This window comes from Falco cherrug, chromosome 11 (genome assembly GCF_023634085.1).
Source record: "Falco cherrug isolate bFalChe1 chromosome 11, bFalChe1.pri, whole genome shotgun sequence".
Taxonomy (NCBI): Eukaryota; Metazoa; Chordata; class Aves; order Falconiformes; family Falconidae; genus Falco; species Falco cherrug.
The window spans coordinates 26016973-26036838 of record NC_073707.1 but is presented as its reverse complement, the minus strand read 5'-3'; the positions used below and the strand labels follow the sequence as shown (position 1 = coordinate 26036838).

The 19866-nt window shown below is 38.6% G+C and overlaps 1 protein-coding gene across 10 annotated transcripts in view; it reads right to left on the bottom strand.

Moving 5' to 3' along the window:
• TBL1XR1 (TBL1X/Y related 1) overlaps nucleotides 1-19866 on the bottom strand; it is a 118043-nt gene that overhangs the window by 37646 nt on the left and 60531 nt on the right. For 5 of the 10 annotated variants that reach the window (XM_055723471.1, XM_055723463.1, XM_055723466.1 and 2 more), the window contains one exon: nucleotides 2499-2566. The exons of 3 other annotated variants lie outside the window; for them this stretch is intronic. The gene's annotated coding sequence lies outside the window, so the exon portion shown is untranslated. Of the gene's footprint in view, nucleotides 1-2498; nucleotides 2567-13608; nucleotides 13914-19866 lie in introns of all 10 variants that reach the window. 2 more of the 10 variants (XM_055723468.1, XM_055723469.1) reach the window with 2 other exon arrangements.

The window sequence follows — 19866 nt, the reverse complement described above, 5'->3', positions numbered from 1 at the left end:
GTGCCTACACACACATCCATAAAAACCTTAAAAATTAAAACTGTTGCCTTTGTACAGTAGAAGCAAGAGAGTCTAACTGAAGCAACTCTTATCAAATGGTCTGAAAGTCACAAAAGATCCAATTAAGATAAAAAGTTCAAACCCAGGACATTTCCTCTTCTTTCTGACTGCTTAGGTCAACATCAGACATCTGTCCTCACTAATTTTTGAATTAATCCCCTTTGAAGCAAACTATTCAAAAGCTGAAGATATATCATCTGTCTGTCCGATGAGGCTTCCCCACCCCCACCCCATCAGAAGGTGCTGTTTTGAATTAAACAGTCTCCTCTACCGTGCAGTTGGAAACATGATCACAGCTTTGTGTAGAGAAAACAGTTTTGCTTAGTCAAGTTAAAACATCAGCAGAGATGGAAACACACCACGTCTTATAACTGCAGGCTACTATTACACAGGCAGCTGCACTGAAATGGTCTTCAAACTGTCCCACAAATGACCTCTACTCTATCTTTTGCAGAATTAAGCAATCACAGTAACTGCTTCTGCTAGTTCAGATTTAAACACATTAGATAGGACGGATTTTCAAAAAAAGAAACCCACCATGTTAGGTTACCTTTACCATACCTCAAACACTGGAATAACAGGTTTCACACATGAACAATTCTGCTCACCCATTTCCAGTAATAGGAGCATTATTTGAAAACAAAGAGATGATAGAGAGCAAGAAGTCCATGACTTCTCCAGATGACATTATACTTTAATAAGTACTGCACAAATTGCTCACAACATTTTGAAAAATTTTCAGTATTTCTCAGACTCCAAAGAGCTCCCATCATCTTTCTTTTCTTACAATATTTATAAAGCTGTGATTTCTTTACTTTGCAGAATTGTCATTTAACATTCTTGAGTAATGATACTCAAAACTTCACAATGCCGTTGCTCATACAAATCTGAAAGCCTATTTTCTTCCACTCCAAGATTTAGAAACTCCAATGTAAGTCTACATGCATGATTTGTGCATACTCAAGGTATTACATGCCTACAGGGCTGGCAACCATATAGTGTGAATAGTACCATGCCCAAGTATTTTAGATAGACCAAATCCAATGCAACGACAGCAGGGAAAATGGCTTCGGTCTTTACACCAATTCACTTGCGTCTTCACATCGCATCCTTTTGCTTCCCTAATTTATCAGCCTCCAGAGCCTCCTCAAGCAAGGGCCCCCCTCCCCCCAATACCTCCAACACAGAAAGATCTACTAGCTTCTTACAATGACTACAGAACCCCATTGAGAAGTTCTTGTGTACCCCACCTTGTTTAAAAAAACAAAAAACCAAAAAGAGAACTTGTGAAAGTATGCATAGATACACATCAATCCAGAAGAAGAATTTGAACATATTCTAGTCCAACTGACTTCAATTGCTTAAGTGATTTGTTGGAGCAGAGCCAGTACAATAGTTCCTGCAAGAGCAAGGCCATAAAGAACAGTCAGCAGCATCCTCCTCTGCCTGGGGGGGGGGGGGGGGGGGGGGTCTGCTTCCAAGGGAAGGGCTGCTAAAACAAACTCCCTCTGTCTTCGAGGGCCCTCTACAGACCTACGATAATACACAGAGCTTGCTAAAAACTTTTAAGGATTGTGATTTTTTTTTAAAAAAAGACAGACATCTGCTACACCCACAAGACATTTGTTAAATTACAGCGTATATTAAAAAGTCTACAGATACCAATGTGGTATCTGTTATCTACTGCCGAAAGAACAAATACTCAATTGTGCTCTTGCACAATACTTATGCATGGCTGTTGGTAGACTGGTTCAGAATGCATTTTTCCTTCATTAAAAAAAACGTAATTTCATCTCCCTTGCAACTCTAGCCATGGAGAAGAGATAAGGAAATATGTTTAAGGAAAGTATGCAAAAATCAAAAGAAATGATAGAGGGATCGCAGTTGCATGCATTTAAAGAAAATAACTGCAAAATTGTGAGTGTACATTAAATTTAAGAAGAGGAGACCAGTAACAGCACATCGTGTGGATATTTGCTCTCTGAACCACATATTCTTATTTTCCTTTAGGAAGCCACGACTTTAGCACTTGAAAAAAAACCAACCATACCATAATCAAAACACAGTAAGTTTTCCCCCTTTTAAAAACTGATACAAACTAAACAATAGCCACTCCACACTTCAAGTAGACAATAGTTTTTACAAGGTGTTTTGTCAAAAGGTCTGTTTACTAATATTTCCATGCTGTGAGCTGACGTGTTATACCGTAACAACTCTCAATGAAATTAATACAGATTTACATGAGACAATAACAGCTCCAAAAGGAGCTGTTGAAGACCATTGAATAAAAGAACACTTAATGAAAAGATTCAGCGGGCTGCAGAAACTGATACCTAACAAATACTGTAAATGCACATAATTGCAATTACTAATACTAAATTGTACCAAACTATCAGTCTACTTTTATGACAAATAAATAGATAATTGAGTGTCCTTACCAGAACTACTCTCTGAAACCCCACAAAATTGTGATGTGGCAGCAGTACAGCCCTTGGTATTACACCACCTGTAACACAAACCATATTATGATAGTTTCTATCAATATTTATTTTAAAGGATGAAAAAAGGATAAAAGCTATTTTTCTACCAGTCTTTTTACTAAAGCATTAAAACAACATTGTTTCCTACCGATTGCAATATATGCTTAGATGAGAAAATAATCAAGCAAAATTAAAGACCACCTTTCAATTACTTACATGGAAAATATTCCCAAAAAGTACAGGTACAGTTTCAAGTCTATGCTTTTCTCACTTTTTTTGTTGAAAACAAAACCCTACCACAGAACAGAGCATTAGCTTTAAAGGAATTTCTGTTCTTTTTGGCTGCCCATACTGACAAAGGGAAACTTTATGAGAATCCAGATTAAAGTTTATAAACGTCGAAGTATTGATGCAGTACCTTACTTTATGTGTTAGCTAAAGTACGTAACTAAAATGATTCAGTAGGAAGATAAAAAAATAGGAAGCACAAGGCCATGATCAAACCACCCAGTGTTTTCAAAATTGATGACTTTGGATCTGAACTTAACACCAATAACTTTAAATGAATATGTTATATGAAAGGATCCTTAAAATACCCTCATGGAGTTAATTTCTCCAAGTGACTTGAAAACTTCCAACACTCCCTAGGAGTTAAGTACATTATGCACCTGTGATCAGAACAATTACCCATTCTGTATTTGTATAACACATCGATTCCTACCACCAATATTCATCACAGATTATATCATTAAGAGTGATTTTACATAAACAAAGAGATTAAGGAGAAAGGTTTAAAGGTAGGAGCACAGGCAGACTGTCTGGGCACCACAAAAAAAAAGAATCCACATATCAAAAAAATACTGTTTGAAGCAGAACATACTTAATAGTAAAACAGATAATCTTGCCCCAAATGGAAGCAGCTCAGGAAAACAGCAAGCTATTTTCTAAATACCAAACTCCAGCCACAAAGGCCACAAAATGCATTACTAGTAACACTGACACTTTCCAAATACCTCCTTAAAACAAGAACTAAACCCAAGGAAGGCGACACATGCCTTAAACAGCATGTAGCATTTAAGACTTTGCCTCATCTTTAAAATAATCATTGACCTCTAAGAAACCCTCAGCTATTTAGTCTGTTACTAAGTTGAAAAAGACTTGGAAATGTTTTTTCCTTGTGTTGATTGAGGAATTACAGAATATTTTGGTCAGTGATCATTTTCCATGTTTAAATTCCCAAAAGATTCAAATAAACCTCTCCCTCCTTCCTGCAGAGTCCCTGACAGCTGAATGGTCATTTGTCTCTTAAAATATGGGAAGAGCCCTGGGCGAGAGAAAGGGGAATGCTACAACCACTGATGGCACTACAGCCTCCACGTACAGAGAAACTGCAGCATTTGTTTAATTAATATTTACATATTCATGGTTCTACTTTTCAGAATGAGAAGATACAAATGCTATGACCTAGATGTGTGAGAAGTAAATGCTACAAAGCATTGGAGACTGCCAGCTTCCTCACAATAAAGTCAGTTTATCCATTAATACATTTCTATGAAAAACACTCCAGTACCACCACCCTGGACTTGAAAAGCATCCTGGTCCTTCCCTGTAACAACACTTACTGACAGTAGCTCACAAGGTAAGTGAAAAGGTCATGGCCCTATATTAATGTAATTTTAATTCTCTTCTAGGCTATTACTGCCTTGATTGTATGTATCAACTGTATTGCTAAAATTTAAATTAAAATAATAATAATAATAATAATAAAAAAATCAGAAGCAAAGTTTAAAACACATAAAAGTTTAACTCTAAGATGAATGATAGTGCAAAGGTCATTAAAAGGGCATGCTGATCCTGCTGGCTGAACTAACAAGAGGGAGAAATAAGTTTCAACACTTAACATGCTTTGAACTTTGTAAATTTTACTTCTACATTGAGTATGTTTCATTCATTGAGTAAACTGTTTCAAGAAAATAGTTGGTATTACCCCCAAAATGACACCAAACGGGAGGAAGACCCAGGAGGCCCTACAGCAGAGCAGTGTACCACCACAGCCTCAACAGAAGCTGCCTTAAGAGGAATTCCATTCCTCTCCACAATTCCCCACAGAGCATACACAAAAACACAACATACACAGAGCATCAGAAATTCATCATTGCATTAGCCTCCCTACAACAACACCAAGAAACCTGTTTACAGTTAACTAATTTGCCACAGGATGGAGAGGGCTGAGAGGTGCACAGCAAGAATTGGATGCATGGCCCAACTTAGCAGATCCTTTAAGAATGGCTAAGTGACTAAAGTAACTTTTCAGATGGACCCTAACAGCCAGCTACTTCTGCAGTCGCTTGCACCACATAAGGTAACCTTCAGAGAATCCCCTAAATTATATTTATCCTGGAAACACTTTTATTCTGTTTAATAAGTATCAGTAGAATTTACTGCCTGTGCTGCAAAGACACATTACGTAGAGAAAATATGTTCCCCTCACCCCCTTTTTTTAGTATGTTAGTGATACGAACAGAATTTCTAGCATGTAGGATAAAAACTTCATGTTTAATTATATTCCTACCAAGCGATGTGATGAAATGAAGCACATCACAGAGTGCTCACCTATAATCACAGGGTAGGATTTCCTTTACTACATCCACTCTTCAGACTTTGACTCTGCAGTAATGCTGCAGATTGTTTCGTAGGTACATGATTAGTCTTTTTTCTTTCTTACAAGATGCCTATCTACATGTATTTTTCAGAGAATCTGAAAAGAATCAAACTGAAAACCTACAGTCTCATTAAAGAGGAAAAAAAAAAAAAAAAAAAAAATCAGAGTTGAGCAGGAAGTGAAGGGCTAAAGAGATTTACCAGCCTCAGGGAGAGGACAGGAACAGAAAACACTGCAAAAATGTGGATGATTTTGAGGACCCAACATGTTACATGACGCTCACTGGCAAGCTTAACGACTGTATCTGTTACTAAAATGCTCACGCTCCGTAAGAATTTGTGCATCGTGAGCATGAAATCTTCCCCTCTGCAGCTTAAAATAGCTATACATTTAAAAACAGTACACAAAAATATACATTACTTCCCCATTTCAAGATTAATTACAGAGCAGGAATTTTATCATACTACCACCAATACACGTGATGATGCCACATGTAAACATACTGCACTTATTTTGGCACAGGACAGCAACAGAAACGATAGATTTAAAAGGATTCTGTGAAATGTCACTCTCTCCCTTGAAGTAGTTTATTAGTATCGGTGAAGTTGGGAGCCAGGGTACCCAAGAAGGCCACGCTGGATTAATCTGCCACTAGAGCGTGCTCCTCTATCAGCACGGAGTCCTATTTACCCATTTCAGGGGTGGGGTTTTTTCCACAACCTTTTCCATTTTGCTAACTGAAAGAAACACAGGGGGAAAGTGTCTTGTACTTCTCTAAATTGCAGCAATATAGCTATCTAAACTAGATTGACTTAATCTTTTAAAGGGATAGCTTTGTTTGCAACCCTCTCAAGCTTTTGGACCGCAATTTCCATCACAGATTCTTTTCTTCCATGACTTGTAGCTGAAATCCTTACTACTATTAGATTGGGACTTCTTAAGTCAATGCCATTTTTAAAAAATAATCAAAAATTGATTTTCAACAAACAAGTAACATTTCTTTTTTGAATGACTGTCTAGGGTTTTTGCTTGTTTTGTTAATAAATCATGTATAGTTAGGGGAAAAAAGACAGAAAAGTAAATTATGTACTCATAAAAAGTACTGATATGCATTTTATAAATTGCATATGGCCCGTTTGGGAGAGAGGAATGATTTGCTTTCAGGAAGTAGTGTTTACTGCTGTCTTCCCCACTAGACCACCTGTTAATAGTATTTGATGTTGTTTTCTTCCTGTATGAAGAGCACGACTATAGCAAAGACTGCTACCAAGCCAATGAAAAGCGTGTGTACAGAAAAATAATTCAGTATAAACTGACATTAAATGAAAATGTAAGTCTCTCTCTTGAACTTAAAGCCATGCGAGCTCAATGCACGAATAAGGCCTTATTTTTAGTCTGTCCTGTGAGTGCAGCGTAATTTCTGGTCTGCTTCTCCCTCCGTTTGCATAAACCCAAATGTTACCACTGAGATACTTGATCTGCTCACTACGATTTATTCCCTCTAATCCCCCTATTTCAAAGACCATCCAACCAACAAATGTCACCAGCAGAACTGAAATCCAAGTAATACATTAACAAAATAAGGGTTGGTTCATCTGCAAAACCAAGATTTGCTTTTCCATTTTGACTCTGCAAACAGCACCACTTTTTGCCACAGCTGAGAAAAAACACAACTAACAGGAGAAGTGACTTGGAATAAACCAGAGTCTTGCATTGAAAAATTCATGTTGCCTCTTAGAATCACTCTAGAAGCGTAAGCAAATCTGACTGCATTGATTGCTAAACATTTCATTATAATTCAGAAGCTTACACACAGTACAACCAAACACAGCATCAGAAGTTAAACTGACAATAAATCATTTATCGCATGCAAAGTTTAAGAACACAATTCACTGAATAATATTTATGATCACAAAGTAAACATGATAAAAGTGCTATTTCCTTGATAACAGCAGACAGTAATTTCAGAACAAAACACAAACACTCATCACAGAGTTAAGACTTCAAAACCACTAACAGCTCTAATCCGACCAAAAGGGACTCTGAGCGAGATTGTTCTGATACGCTAAAATGTACACAGGGAAGTTTGAGTACTATGGAAGTTTAGAAGTCTCTGGGTCATAACCATAATCAAGGGGAAAAAAAAAAAAAAAAAAACACAAAAAAACAAACAAACCAAAACAAACCAACCAACCAAACAAAAAACCAGGAAAATTTTAACCTGTAAATTTACAGCCCAACTAACATGATCCATAAAGCTCCCCAGGTAGATGACAACCAGACATGGATTAAAATGCTATAGAGATAAGCAAAGCTTCAACAATATTGCATCTTCAAGTGTAACTGTACTAGTAAACATTACGTGTTAGCAAAAGTTATTCCAGGTTCTGAAAAAGAAACTATGAAGTTTAAGATCTTTATCTGTAAAACATTCATGTTCTGCTTTGACTACCTCAAGGCAACGTCCCAAGCAAACAGGCATCTTCTCTTCCTCATCCACTGTAATTTCCGTAATTCATCCTTTTAACGACTTAAGAAGTCGTGTATTCCCAGTGCAGAGGATATTTTCAGAGAGCATTGATGATGCTCAGAAAGTCTTACATTTGACTAGCTGCTGACAGCACATCAAGGAAGCAGCAGTGTGTACATCTGTATGAGCTTCGGTATACTGAGGAGACAGGTTTCTGAGCTTTATTGTGTTGCGCATTCTTCAGATGAGATGTCTTTCAAACACTAAATGAAAATGACGCAGGAATTAAAGAACTGGAGCTAAGTGACTTGCATTTCCTGTTGTCCCATTATTCTTTATGCATGGAAGACAGGCTTTTTTCCATTCCTTCCTTTCTTTAGTATTTTGCAGCATACCTCCAAAAAACTGGTATGTATTGCTGTTTTTTCATAGACTGCTTATATACCGCCTATCACATGATATTACTTGTATACATTTCTATAAAGTTACTCGGTCAGACTATTTTGGAAACAACACAATGCAATTCTCATTCTTTCTATTTGAGAGAGAATCCAATTCTTTGGCCTGATCATAATTCAAACTGCTTGGCCTAAAGCCTTCAAGTTTTATTTTTCTCAGTGAAGAAAATCAAACACAGGAATGATTTTTACCAAACTGGAAGGCAGGAGCATTTCATTTTTTAAAGGTTGCTTCTACTAGTCCTGTTTCACAACTGGTGTTGCAAATGCTACAGGCACTACTTCGCATACTCATTAAAAATTATCTCTGGAACTCTCTCTCCTGAAAAAGCAGCCTTCAAAATGTAAGCCACTCAAAAGCACTGCAAAGCTGGTCTTCTTTCTCATTCCTGAAAATCCTCAATTTTACCATTTTAAAATGTAGTAAATATCTTTTTCTGCCCCCTTGTCATTCTACATATAATCTCGAGCAGCTTACTTTATGGCATCAACCATTATCACTGTCACCGTTCCCAGAGCAGAGGGCTGCTACATACTTCGTGCCTGCCTCTGAATTCATGACCAGAGGTTCAACCCCACCACAAATACAGAAAACGAGCAGCCTTCATCTTTCCGTTCACCCCTGTTAAGCCAATGTCGCCGTGTTCTCCCAGGAGAAAAGTGTGAGAGTTGAAACACCGCAAGTGACAGCAGTCAAAGACACTCAGAAATAAGGTCTGCCCTCGCTGCTCTTGGGCTGTGAGAAGGCAAGAGCCAAACTGCTGGGCAGTGTCCGTGTCTTGCGGGAGCCTCTGTTCCTTTCAAATAAATATCAAGTGGCACTTCTGGAATGGAGCACACCCCTCAAACTGGGCTTCATCTTACTTGGTATGCAAGTAAAAATAGTGGGATTTTGTTCTAAATTGGGCAGAAAGCAGGTTGTATCATAAGTATGTCATATCTAATTAAAGTTCATATCACTGCAATAGAGACTCACCAATATAGATACAAACATCATTTGGCAGCCACAGTGGTTTTCAAACCTGCAGCTGGAACATAGCTCACAACATGAAAGCATAATAAAGCTACTGACTGAATAGCCTGCTTTCTAGGATTCAGGTATATTTTCTGTTATTTTATAGCACTGTAGTAACACTTTACTAGAGGGAAAGGCAGGTTCTTGGATTTCAGAGATGCAACTCAATGGGTATATGGAGTTACAACACAGATAGCTCTTGTATTCTCTCAGAAGACTTGAGTTAAAACTCTTGGCTTAGGTTTGTAGTGAAAATAAGAAGGTAGCATTAATCTAGTCACCACTTATTCATAAATTACATTGCAAAACCCCCAAACCTTCATTTACTTAATAGGAGCCCAAGAGATTGTGGAGGCATCTGTCAAAACTAACAGCAAAAAGAAGGTGCCTAACAAAGTCTTTCAAGTAGCAGTTGTAACGTACGTATCATCTACTTATGGAGACAAAAATCATCTTGGGACAGATGGATTCACAAAGCCAACCAAACAACTCAAACCGAGCTTACCAACCCCTGTGGTTCTGCTCTATGGAAAAGATTTTCACAAGGAAATATGATTCTATTTTTCTCCAATTTTGGAAGCACTGCAGCTGTGCATTGCTTAATAATTTAGTTTATTAAAGGCAAAAGGACTGTCAAAATCTATACAAACTAATTTGTCGTGCAGCAATTTTACATTATTGGAATCTTGTTATAATCTGACTAATGCACGCTATCGCTTTCTAACCATGCTTATAATTGGTTTCTTGGCTGTACAGGCCTAAAGACAGTAATCCAAAACATCTTCCAATTACACTGAAAAATATGCGTGTTTGCAGAAAGTTACATTACTTAATTTTCAGACTCAATGGGCCTTTAATAATATGAGATTAAAAAAATGTTTGCAAAAGGACACTAATTTCTGGTGCTATTCAGAAAGGTACTTGTTTGTGTAGCAAAATACCATCTTGAGACCTCTAAACGCTGAAGAAACGTACTGAGATACTGAAAGGAACAAGAGACAAACTCAAGAAGAAAAGGTAAACAATCCATTCAGATGGGAAAATGTATTTCAAGTCTATACATCCCAAACCAAACATGAAACCCAGCAATTAAAAGGTTCTGTACCTCAATGTTTATGTAGGTGTGACAGTTACTGAGGAACTTAACTCTTTTAATTCCAACACACGTAACTGCCTATTGCCCTTGCCAGCAATTCTTACTGGGGCAGCTGAAGTTCCTTGAATTTGTTGGTAGATCAGCAGCAGTTCAAAACACAAGAACTTTGTACAGGAATTATTGCTTAATATTCCCAGAGCACAGAGTTTGACAGATGCTTTCACTGCAGTACCAGGATTGGCATACAGGTAATTTTTAAGATGCTTAAAGAGTTGTGGCCTGCTCTATTAGGCCACAAATATAGCTTTGACAAATACAGTTTACTATTTTTGATAGAAAAGATTAGGAAGTAAACATTACTAGGACAAGCGGCATTGCCCAGGGGCAGATATGCTTCTTAGCAGAGGAGAAAACATTGAAGTTGCCACTTGAAATGCAAGAGAATTTTTGTAAATTTTTAACATTAGAGGTTAGGGGTTTTTTAAACTACTACAAAATCTTAAAATTTGTCTATAGATCTTGGCAGATTAAGTGTGCACCTTGTGATGGATTCTCATTATTACAGTAAAATCAACAGGACTACATTACATACAGGTCAACATGCAATAAGCACATGCATAGATACAATATTCCCCGAGTCACATGGAACTGAAAGTAAGAATAAGGACTGTCATGCAAAGAGTCAGAAAAATATACGGGAACAAACACTGCAAAACAAACCCCTGACAGTCACTCCCAACATGCCTCACACTGACTGTGAAATGAGAAAATCATGCTTCAAGTGTCCCGCAGTTTAAACATGGGCCTCATTATCTGCCTACATACACAACTCCCACCACAACAGGCAAATGCTTTAGCAGTGTCCGTCCTTCGACCACTGTGATCTGGACAAACACTACCAGCCACATTTCATCAATGGAGAATAACTGAACCTTAAGCACTTCTTGAAATGGCCTGGATCTCAAGTGATGGATGCTGGAGACACCAGCCTCTCCAGTTAAGCTCGCTGCATCAGTAACACAAGTTGTTTTTATGTTGGTTCTCTGCCCAGAGCTGTACTGTGCATGGTAAAATACATTAGAGCTAGAAAAAAATAACACCTTAAAACTGAAATTGTTTAATATCTGCAAGGAAACAGAAGTAAGAAGCGTGCTCCAGAGATTCTGTCTATCCTTAACTGTTTCTTTCACAACGATGGTGCTATGAACTGTGCTGGAATACATGCAGACACACAGCTTTGGGGAGACCGGCAGCAGAGAAAAAATATAAACAGCTCCTCACCTTTGGAAGCCCAGGAGGGCTATGAAAGCTCAAAGCCCTGCACTATGCCTCCTCCATCACTGACAACCGTGCCCTCCAACAAGCAAACAGCTGTAGTGCCCTACCCTCCAAAGTACAGGGTATTAAAAGACAGAAAAGTACATCTGCTTGTTGTTAGACGGGTGGCACTAACACTGTTTTCTCCTCACACTTGCAACAAATGCCGAGAAGACCTTAACACAGAAGATACAGCATGTGGTCAAAGGTACTGCTGCTGCTTCTGCTAACAGGTGAGTTTCACATATAACAGCCAGAAGGGTTTCAATCCAGCAATAGCTAGCATCTTCTAGGACACAGTGTAAACCTCCTAGGACAGCTAGCTCAATGAATGATGTCAACCCTTTAGATAGCGGGGAAAAAAATTTTTTGTTCCCCATGAGTTGAGCACTCACAGCAAAGATACTCGCACAAGAGGGACAAGATGCAAAGATGATGCACACAAATTTCACAACCAGCAGTCACAGCCTGGGGTATCGCAGCACTGCTCTATCCAGTTTAGCGGAATGCATTTTAAAATGTTTGGGTATGTCACAAACCAGATTTAAAAATATCAAACACATTCAAAGTATAATGCATCTATCACATAATCTCCCTGCCTTATTACAAATTCATTTAAGAATTCATTAAAAGAACAAGTATCACACACTTACCAATTTACAAATGAGTCTAAGTGCGAGACAGAAGACAGGAGGCAAGGTGAATAGGTAGAAGAGATATAAACCTATGTTGAAATTTGTCCCATCAGAGCAAACCAGAACATAACATCTCTTTGGTACAGTAACCCATGTGCCATGAGAAGCAGTGTGCACTTGAATGCATGTTTTACTCTGATCCCAAAGGATTAAGCTTCTTGTGAGATGCTCCTTCTTATTTTATTCCTCTTCAGTTTATCTACGAGCTACCCACTTCCAGTGGAGGCCTAAAAACTGCCCTGTGTTTTACTTTGTGTACAGGAAAACATATGGTACTGATACTGACTTAAAACTCACAAATTAAGGTGAGATGTAGGCAATGCATCGTTGGCTTTCCTCTTAGACATTGCTTCAAGAGGGAGGCTCTTCTTGGAATAGTTTAACTGCCATTATTTTGATACCATCATCCTCAGAAAGTGGTTTTGAGAAATATGACTGACTTTGCTTTCAAGCTTTTGATTGCAAAAGCATATAAGCATGAATGTTACTGAAGCAAAAGTTTCAGAATTAAATATATATGCAAAGAAGGATACACAGCACAGATGAATAATATATGCCTATAAATAAGCAGAAAAATAGACTTAAAATATCCACATAACTATTAATTAGTTATTAATATTAGATCTCTGGTCTATTTCCCTTCAAATTAGCCACCCACTAGCAAAATGTCAATTGCAAAACAAGAGACTATATTTATAGTACAACCTACTTTGAATTTTGAGAGACACGTCAGCCACTGCTAAATTACAATAGCCCCATTGTGTGCCTTCCTAAATTAACACCTAACTTTCATTACAGGCAACTGTATGTACAAATGTCCGATTCTATTTTAATAGTACGATTACAACACATGAGTTGGTACAAACATTTTTCCATACAGAAGTCTACATGAAGAGAAAGGCGGGGGGGGGGGGGGGGGGGGGGGGGGGGGAGGGGGGGAAGGTAGAGTTAGATAATTCATCGGTATGAAGCTGGGTCAGACATTGGCACAGCCATACCTTAAAAAGGTCCTATGCAGCAGTGATGCTAGGAGGAGGGAGCATCCAGGAGACATAAGAAATTCTTGGATCTGATTTTATTATTTCCCATGCAGAGACGAGCTTTGATTGCTAGTACTACAAGCAACGTACCATAAAATACAATACAACACGCTACTCCATCTTTAGACTGTATTCATACGGAAGACTTGCCAACAAAGGGGAAACAACCTCTCTAACAACAGATCTTATCAATCAGTGGGGGAAGGTGTATGCATCTCTGTAAGATACCCTGCACAAAACCACGCTGGGTCCAGACCAAGCCCCCAGGTGACTGCCAGCTCACTAGGACGGAAGACACATTTTATACGTGGCTACCTGCTGAAATGCAGAGGTCCCTCTGTGGCCTCTCCAGCTTCTCTTCTCTCATGAAAAAAAACACATAGAGTACAATCAGCATGGGACACCTCTTCTCTGCAGCTTCTGCAAGTGACGTAATTCAGGGCTTCTCTGGCAAAACTAGACCATGTTGGAGATTTCAGAGGAAGTCAAAACTCACTGCAGTGAGGTGGTTTTTTTTTAAAGAATATGGCCTATTCCACTGAATTTTCTTCTGGTTTGTATTTTGTGATTTCCTTGAACACGGTTCTCCTCCCCTCCTCTCTCCAGATGCCTGACACTATCTGCAGAAAAAGTGGAGAAAAAAGCATCGTGCAGAGGTTCACAGAAGATGGAGAGCTGGAGGGAGAAACCCTGGCAAGACACACTAAATTGTCTCAAGCCTTCTGCTGAGAGAGGAGTGGGACTCTGTTTCGGGTATGTCTGCCATAGACAGGAAACAGAAATAAGAGAAAGAATTGCATAGTTACAGTTCTCTAAACAAACTTAAGACTAAGGAACATCATCTTCTCAACAAGAGGTGACCTGTGCTCACATTTCAGTGGGTAATAGTCTCTTTTACAGTTTTATAGCAGATTAATTTGCAATGCTCAGGGACGTCTAAAAGATAGACTTGAAGAGAAACACAGCAATCACTGCTGCTCATCTTTCCTCTTGGTATAAAATCACATCACTTTCCATCAGCTTGCAGAAGCATACTTCTAATAATGCCTTTTACAGAACCTCCTTCTACAACCAGCTCTTTTATTCTTGTAAAAAATTAACAAAACAAAACAAAAAAAATAACCTCCCTAGCCTTCAGATCTGCACAAAACCAGTGGCCCTGTGCCAGCTGTTTAATTTCTCATGTATTTATGCATACCAAAGTATTTGTACAAAGAAATGAATTGTAGTTGCAACTAATTTTGCACGCTGCCGATTCACCTTTAAATCCATGGGGAGTCAAGAGAATCCTGAATTATTAAGATCGTCATTTGCTATCTGGGAACAGGATTGTCTATGCTTTCCCATTTCCTAAATCTTCCATTTATCTTAAAATTCACTTTAAGACTGTAACTATTAAAAACTAGAGGAATCAAAATTGAGAAAAGGAAACAAGAGCTTCAAGAAGAAACAAAATATGAAGCCAGCTGGGCTCCAAAGCCATTTTCATCACATGGGATATTTTTATATCCATTGTACATTTTATTTTTTCAAGTAACTGTCACACATGTAAGCAGGAAAGCTGTGAGGTACTCACAGGAGATAAGAAAGAAGAGATGAATGTGGTCCCATCCATCCCTTGCTGGGCTTTTCCCTTACATATGCTGAAAATATTTAAACATTAAGGAGATAATTTAAAAATTTTCAGGATTACGGTGGGCTTGACCAGCTAAGTGAAAGTCTCCACTATCAGCAAACTTCATTCAAGCAATGGCTGTGGGCTCCACATGACTTACAGCTATGAATAAAAACTGGAGCCCAGATTTCTGTAAGCAAATTTGCCTCTAGCTGTAACACTGTAATTGATCTCACATCACCTGCTTTATACCAAGCCAAGACCTAGTTCGTATCTTCAGATTTTTCTCCTGTTCCAAAGCAGATTACTTCAACAGCTTATCTTAAAACATGCAAACACTATCAGCAGAAGGGTATTTCCATTTTAAAATATTTTTTAGTTACACTTATCCTAGGCAAAGCTAGTATTACAGATGGAAGGACATTTGACATGATTTTGATGGTTTAATTAATCTTAATAGAACTAGGGATAGAATTTAGAGGTTTGGGTATGTTACGGAGATGAAGGCAAGTGGTTTTCTGGAAAGTCCTGTCTCATACAGACCACTCAAAAAATCCACAACAAAAACTTCTTTCAAACCACAGAAAAAAGAACAAGCCAATAACAGACACTTAACCCCTACTGCTGATAGATGAACACCCATTTCTAAGTAGTACGTCTTCAGATGATTACTGCATATCCCACAGGCTCCCTGCCACTGCTTAGGGCTGCTTTCCACTAGACAAACCACACCTTTTATGGTCAATCTGGGTGCATCTCCTGGTGAGAGTATTCCTACTCAAAAGACACCAGGGAAGCTACCTTTCCACTGACTTTAACAGAAATAATTCTGTTAATATATGAACTGAATTTAAGTAACTATTACTGAATATTCTATTATCCAACCACAGAAACAATAAATCCTTTACCTGAATTACAGTTAAGAAGGGAGTTAAATCCAATGACCCTGTGCAGTACAGCAAGAAAAGTAGACATGGTTATTCACTCATACAACCTCTGTGGACAAAGATGAGGGCGAAAGCATGATTCAGCCTATGGAAGGCGGTCAGAGGCAGAAGAATGAGTCAGCACTGTCAATGATCACAGGCTTGAACTCTGGCTCCTAAATCTGCTAGACTCTTATAAATGTTATTAAAAATATATCCAAAATGTTACTTTCCGCCCAAGTTGAAGAAAACTCATCTGTCTATTCAAAACAGCAACACTCAAATGAGAAAGAGGTTCACCGTAGATATACCACATCATGTATTGGGGGGGACACATGCTAATTTTGTCAGAAGAAAATTGAGCACCCTTGCAAGTAGTTAAGGGTTTGTAGGGCTTTTTAGACCTATTGTACGTTTACATGTACATACTATATTTTTATAAGTGCTAGAAAATTATAATAGCAGATCAATTTTTGTTCCCTTTTATATTGAAAAGCAAACTATTTAAGCACTAACTACCCCCGATAATGCAATTAAAACCTGACCCGATTTCTAGACACAAATGAGCTGCGTTCTTCACAGCATAGCCATACATTTCCAAGTTCATCCCTACTTACCCTGCCTTCAATTCCTTTTCTAACACCGAAACCTCAGGAAAAAAACGAGGCTACTACAAATCAGTGCCTCAGAAGAAAATGAGCAGATATGCACACAGGGGGAGTGGGTGGCAACCCACACAGCTGGGCTTCCATGACTTGTAGAGAGGGAAAAGCCAAACAAGTCTATGTGCAGTTTTACATCATTTCTCTGCACTGCAAAACAGACAGCAAGTGAATTACAAGACTGCAAGGCCAGGATTATATAAAACCAAAAACCTCTGGTAGTCATCATCTTTACTATCCAAGTATAAATCACAATGTGCGTTGATACAAACCATTGTAAAAACTCTGATGTGGTTATACACACTTGGATAAAATGGAGCTGTACAAAAGATCTACAAAACACACACACAGTTAAAAAGCAACACACGCAACAGATCATTTGGGGTTTACTCATTTCATTTAACGTTTTTCTGTTCTATTTCAGGCACCTCTCTTTCTGCTCAAGGAACCTTCACAACAATTAAAACCAGACATTATGAACATCATTATTACCACTATTTATTTGAGTAACAGCAGCCTTCAAAAGACCCTTTCTCAAGATAGGGGCCCCATTGTGCTAACATTGCATAAACACATAAGACTTGTTCCTGTGCTGAAGAGATTGTAATCTAACCAGACAAGGTTGATAAAAGCAAAATGTCAACAACAACAACAACAACAACAAAAAAAATCTGTGCAGGACTGTTGTTTGTTTCGGTATATTGTCTTTAGACCATCTGCTACTCTTTCTTACCGACCAAGGTCCTCCAGATAGTCTGTACCACTGCTGCTGCTGATTTTGTCTTCCTAGCACATCCCATTAAAAAAAAAGTTAAAATATTTCCTCTTCTGTGGGAGGCAAAAAACACTGAAAAGTCTTCAAAGATAATGAAAGTGCCAAGATACAGCTCTTCTAGTCATTCCTGAAAGTGCTAGGTGTTTCCAAGTTAGGATAAATACAATGCTGAATATTGCCATCTTTATCTCAATTCATTAACTATGTCTCTGGTCAGTGAAATGGCATATTTGTAGTACTAAACGAGGATTAAATGCTAGCTCTTGGTTTATGTGCAAAAAAAAAAAACTAGATAAAGAGCTATACAGCAGTCTATTCTGTGTTTAGAAAAAACAATTTATATACAGCTAGTAGTGAGAAAATGCAATTTCTCTTACTTACTAACCATATAGCAAACAGCTTCCTACAGACAGGCCCTCACTCAGCCCCAGTGAACGCGCAGAAATACGGGCACTGAGCTAGATCAGAGCCTAGCGAGCAGGGAAGTGTTTTGAGGGAACAGGCTGAGAGGCGAAAGGAAAAAGCAGCAGCACGGGAATAGGCACTTCTCCTGTTCTTGGCTCTGGCTGTTAGGCTGAGTTAAGGAATGCCTTATTAAACAGCTGAAGCTCTAGAAATTTGCAGCCATTATCCTAGTGTGAGGCAAAACGTTACACATGCACTTCTGCCTGTCTAGGAATCTTTCTTCATTCAGCAAATATTTAGTAGATTTCAGATGCCCAAAACAAATGATTTTTCTAAGTGTTACTAAAAAAATCCATACAGCTCCCCTAGATTTGGTTACAAGTGATAAATAAATGCATTTCCTACAGTGAAGTCCATGCTTTACAGATCCTACAGCTACCTCTCTCATTGCAGCTTATTACAGGAGAAAGAAAGCAAAAACCTTTCTTCAGAATGCTCCTTTTTGGAAGAGTTTTTGGCATTCACCTACTACTACAGAAACAATTGTCCCCCTCCCCCTTTCAGTATATTCCTGCTTTTCGACAGCATTGTACTTTTCATTTAACCCAAGATGTCTACCATTAAATTCTCCTAGGAAGACACAGCAAGTCAGGGAATGCTTTACCTTTTGACAGTTCCACTATACCTCAGGAACGTAAGTGATTCCCCCCAACCAATTCTTCAACTAAGCTTCCTAATTATAGCGTTCTTATCACAGGATGTCAACATACGATAGCAGAGGCGCGGGTTTGCACACTGAATTGAAAATAAAGATAGCCACAAAATTACTCTTCAAACATGCTAAAACCAAACACACAGTAATAGTGTACTATTGTTTCTCGACCCTGACACCGTGTGAAGCACGTTGCTTGCGTACACAAGCCACAGCATTATCCTCTGAATTGTCCTAAGTGATACTCGGCTCCCATAAACCATGCAAGGGCTACAGACACCTCTCACTGGGCAGTCACATTTCGCCCACTTCTGTTCCCAGACAGGCCCTTTTATTTGACCCCTAGGCAATTTTCATGGGTGTAGCCAGAAGAGATATGTGAGGCAGGGCTTATTGTTTTTTTGAAATATATAACTACTCTGACATGCATTAATTTTCCAATGGAAGATTCCCAGGGAGGTAGAGCTCTTCAAAATACAAATGACATGCTGCCAGGCAAGAGAATAAGGAAGCAAGTGTGTTACTCTGTGACCTAGATCTCCTCCGGGGATCTCCAAGCTCCTTTCCTTCCCCAGAGCACTGTGCCTACAAACCACTGTGGATTTTCCACTGGATGAGTTATAAGTCACAAAAATATGTGGCAAAATTAACTGCACTTAAGCTGCAATGCTTTTTCTTCAAAAGCAAGCACTGGTATGCTTCCTAACTTGCATAGTTGACACCTTTTTAAGTATATGTCACTTGCCACAACTGTAACTTGGCACTTCCAGTAACACTCTGCTCAGGCTTTGCTGATATTTCCCCACTCATGCATTGTGCAAGAAGTCCCAGATCAATCTTGGGTTAACACAGAACCTTAGGAACCCCCCAAAATTAGTATTTTTTCCATATGTTTGCTATGTATAGATGCCACAAGTTCTCTTTGGTGGGTTTTAGGACTTACATATCTAACGCTCCTTTTCAAAACATTACTTTTGAAGACATCTACGTAACAGATTAAACTCTTTGTCAGATTAGACAAAAAAATTACTCCAAGACCTGCTAGATGCTTCTGAATTTGCTGAACTGTAATGTTTGTATTCATTATATTGTTTTCTCCCAGGTGACAGTTTCTGTCCCATGTTCCTAACATAAGGACATGATTTACTTCTGTATGTGTCAAACTCATCTGGCAAAACAACATGGCTGAAAGATGGCTGATGTTCTCTACAGGTTACACAAAATTAGGCATTCTTATCTTTCAAAAACAAAATCTGTTATTCCACAAACTGTGCTCGTTAGGAAGACCATGGGGCTCCCTGCTTGAGCCCAATTTGTGTTAACAGGCGTCCATCTTAAAACTAGTGAGGGTATTTTGCCTCCTGTTATATTATGGGAAGATTATCCCAAAAATCTTACTCCCCTGGTGAATGAGATCTGTTTTCCAATTTCCAGCCTGAACACACTCCTTGCAAGATACACACATTTCTTCTTATCCC